Source organism: Typopeltis vanoorti, chromosome 11, assembly GCF_054136105.1.
Source record: "Typopeltis vanoorti isolate ZY-2024b chromosome 11, IOZ_Tvanoo_1.0, whole genome shotgun sequence".
Lineage (NCBI taxonomy): Eukaryota > Metazoa > Arthropoda > Arachnida > Uropygi > Thelyphonidae > Typopeltis > Typopeltis vanoorti.
In genome coordinates this window covers 118,523,003-118,527,229 of record NC_143559.1, presented here as the reverse complement: position 1 = coordinate 118,527,229, position 4,227 = coordinate 118,523,003, and the positions used below count along the sequence as shown (strand labels likewise).

Sequence of the window (4,227 nt, the reverse complement as noted above, 5' to 3'; positions counted from 1 at the left end):
AAATGCTTAATATGTACGTAGACTGTTCAATAAGTAATAAGACTATATTTATACAGAAAACAGATTACCTTTAATCGTCATCATTTACATGGTCTTTTTCGAAGTAACTACTGTGAGACGCGATGCATTTGTCCCAACGTTGCGTCCACTTCTTAAACACATGTGAGAGTCCGTTTTTTGAGAGTTCTTTCAAAACTTCCTCTGCAGCTTTTACACATGCTTTGTTGCTTTCGAAATGGCGGCCTCTTAGTGGTTTCTTGAGCTGAGGAAACAGCCAGAATTCGCACGGAGCGAGATCAGGACTGTATGGAGGGTGTGGTAGGATATCTGTGTTGTTCTTCTGCAAAACGTCCACTACACAACCAGCAATATGTGGCCTTGCATTATCGTGGTGCAATAAGAAGCCATTCTTCAGCAATGGACGCTTCCTTTTGACGTGCTTGATGATAATCGCTGCTGTGTTGATCGTTGTCTCTGTGATGGACGTTGAAGGTCTTCCCTCACGTTCAAGATCTTCCACATTTTGCCTTCCTTCCTTAAACGTTTTATGCCAGCGAAAAACACTTGCCCTCGACATTGCTTGATCGTGGAAAGCTTCGCGTATCATGTTAAAAGTGTCCGATGCCGATTTTTGCAAACGCACACAAAATTTAATCGCATAACGCTGTTCCAAGGACGCTTCCATTTCGAAGACTGGTCGCACCACGTAGGCGCGCCGATGAGCACTTGCGTTTAGTCACGTGACACTCTGGCACATCAGCCCGTATACGCCATCTATCAACCTCTTTTGTTAATACATACATCAACATTTCTTTATTCCACAGAAATTAATATTGTGATGAGTGGTTTTGCCACGGTAAAATTAGTCTTATTACTTATTGAACAGCCCACGTATTTGTCAACTTCTTTCCCCATCAAAAAATTGGAGTCTAGATCCTTCCTTGTACGGGTTGGACTTACAAAAAACAAAAGCAGTCTAATATATATTGTATAATATATAAATAAATAAATTAAAAATATAATAATTTTTATGTATTCTCTGAGATCTGAAAATTATTTCAAGAGTAAACGTGCGATGAAGTTCATCTCTCACCAAAAACATTCATAACCGTCCATGCTCAGAGTTGAGATCAGAGCTCTGTGAAGGCCAATCAAGTGTGGTGACGTCCACAAACCGCGCAGTTAAAGCAGCAGCCGTTTGACACGGTACACTGTCTTGCTGAAAGAGACAATGGTCATTTCCGTAGAAACGCCACAAAGTAGAAAGCATTTCAATGTCCAGAATGTTCCAATACCTCTCAGAGTTGAATGTTCGTGGATTCGGACCACAAACAAAGGTCAGAGGACAAACCAGGAAAAACAGGACCATACCATCACACCGCCACCTCCAGATTTCATAGTTGGGATTAGGCATTCTAGTAAGCGACGTTCACCGGGTATTCACCCACGTCCACCCATCTGCTTGGTAGAGGATGTGGCGTGATTCGCCGCTCCCTAATATAGTTTTCCAATCTTCGTCTCACTGTACACTCTCTTTGCACTACTGAAGACGACGCTGCATGTTAGTTTGGATAATGTATGGCTTGCATATTGCGGTTCTACCACGGAAATCTATGTTGCGAACCTCGGTTCTGAATGTTTTTTGTGCAGATTCGTGTTCCAGTCGATGCCCGGAATTCCGTATTGAACGTGTCGACCAACGAATTGCAGTTTTTACGTATTATCCTTCGTAGCAGCCACTGAGTATAGTAATGGGTCACTCGATACCTCAGGTCTCTCATTGAGGTGGAGAGATCGTCCTAGTTTTTGGAGAAGGCCAGCACTTAAAGAGATCTGTTCTTATCAGCTTAATATCTGATACGAGTCCCATTGGAGCTCAAGATATTAAACTGATTTTTGGAACTCGGTGAAGAGCTCGGAACTTGTTCCACCTTTGCTACGAGTTTCCCTGATATTGCACTATCTCCAGAGTCAGTTCATATCCCATTGGGAAGAATAATTAATTCAAAAATAGACTTAACTCTAGTTACACTCATAATCAACGCTACCCTGTTTGTTTGTACTAACATGCCAACGGTTGTTCGTCGTGTAGATTTGGTTTTCTTTCAATATGAGCTGCACTGCTTGTTCTTCACTTAAATTTAGACATTCCTCGTACTTTCGAGCGAGTCTGGATCCACAGCTTCAAATTCAGATGTCCACATTCTACCGGCAAAAATATAAAAGTTAATTAACAAGCCAATACTAATGAGATATTCCAGCTGAAGATGGTAAACTACATAAGTAATTAACATTGGGATACCAAAGAAGGTTAACTCATCAACAAAAATAAAATATTTATATTCGTTCCCTATGTTCGTTGGTTGTGGCCTTCCCCACCCAAAGGGACACAGCCATATGGTCACAAATTTAGGTGCCTTTATGAGATAATAGAATAACTGAGGGCTTTAAAGGCTCCTTTGGGTAGAATCACCCAAACTCATACCCAAAGCTACTTGAATACAAATTCTACCCTACGGTTCTTCTTCATGAACTGGTCAATAACATCGTCATAAAAAGTTGGTTGGAACTTAACTTTTCCAAGCAACACACACACACTTGTAAAGGTTGGCTGAAGCTCACTGACTAGAGCTACTTTGACTGCGTATGGCCTGTGTTTAAGCAACAGAGTGAGACGACGTGAAATGACTATGCGTGTGCATGATATCACTGTGCTGCTGCGAGGACCTGGAAGCTCCTATAACCGAGCAAGCCAAGGTAGCTTTGACCAGACAAGCAAGCATCGGCCTTCGATCCACAACGCAAAGCTCAATTATTGCCACGCAAGCTTAAGACGTCTTCGGTCTACAAAAATAAAAGCCTAAATGGAATGCTTATAAATGCATGCATTTATTAACAAATAAATATGACTTCTTTCTCAATTAATGAGCTTGCGTAGCAAGCATGGAGAATTCGTCCCTGATATCCGAGGCCGTCCTCTACATTCTGTCATAATAATTGAGGTGGTTGTACTCAACTGTGCCTATTTGGAATCCTTACAAAAATTTCTCGAGCCATTCCTATTCTTATTTCAATGGGACTGTTTGCAGGGGCACAAATGGAGAAGTGTCGAAATTATATAGTGTAATAACTTCGCTCAAAGAAATGTACAAAGGAAGTAAAAGTTATGTTATTGCATAGCAAATAACATCCGAATGGTTTTAGATAAGATCTGGTGTAAGGCAGGGTTGTGAAATGTCTGGGTTATTGTTTAACGTAGTCATTGATTGGATTATGAGAAAAGTTCCAGGTGCAAGAAGAGGAATTAAATGGACTGCTGCTGTGTCACAGTTAGAAAATCTAGATTTGATGACATAGTTTTGTTGATATCATCAAAACATAATGATATACAAACAGAATCGAAGGACTTGTATGAAACAGCTGAAATGGTTGCTCTTGAAATAAATATGACAAAAACAAAAGTGCTTAAATGCCAGCAAATGCCACAAAGGGATTAAAATCAACTGGCATGCTGTTGGAGAAGTTAAGAATTTTACCAACTGAGTAAATATCGACACTGAAGTTGGAAATTCTGCAAAGACTGAAGTTTTTCAGTCTTTGCAGACTGAAGACCTGTTTTCAGAAATTAGATAACATATGGAAATCTTCAAAATACATAATAAAAGTCAAAATAAATATCATAAATTGCAATGTTCAGGCCGTATTATTGTACGGATCAGAGACATGGAAGCTGACCAAAAAAACAGGAAGCTAAAGTAAATAGTTTTCAAACCAAATGCCTGCGTATAATATCAAAAATATTTTGGCTCCAACGTATAATAAACGCTGACTTATGTAAGTTGACTGCTCAAAAAAAATGCTTGAGCCACCTTTGCTACGAATTGCCTTGTAGTGAAGTAGGTTAGAATGTAAGTTAGAATAACTCATGTCACGGCATATACAACAAATAAATACGTGTGAAATGAAAACAAAATAGTTAATAAAAGAAAATTTGACAGAATAAAAATGAAAAGATTTATGAATAATGTCAGTTACAATTAATAAACAAATGGTTAAAAATTAAGATAGAATACAGTGAGCATATAAATAGAATGGACTCAAACAAGAATGATTAAATTTGTAAAAAACTGGAAACAATACAAAAATATTTGGCTTACTCTATAAAAAACAAATCCACTGTGCATATTGAAATATTGTAAAAGAAAACAAAAACTTAAAAGCTTAAAG

At 38.7% G+C, this 4,227-nt stretch overlaps 1 non-coding gene across 1 annotated transcript; it reads left to right on the top strand.

Moving 5' to 3' along the window:
• Positions 1-1,799: 1,799 nt before the first annotated feature.
• LOC150101991 (U2 spliceosomal RNA) lies at positions 1,800-1,985 on the top strand. The gene has a single exon (XR_016549105.1). It is a non-coding gene; the product is annotated as a U2 spliceosomal RNA (small nuclear RNA).
• Positions 1,986-4,227: the final 2,242 nt, after the last annotated feature.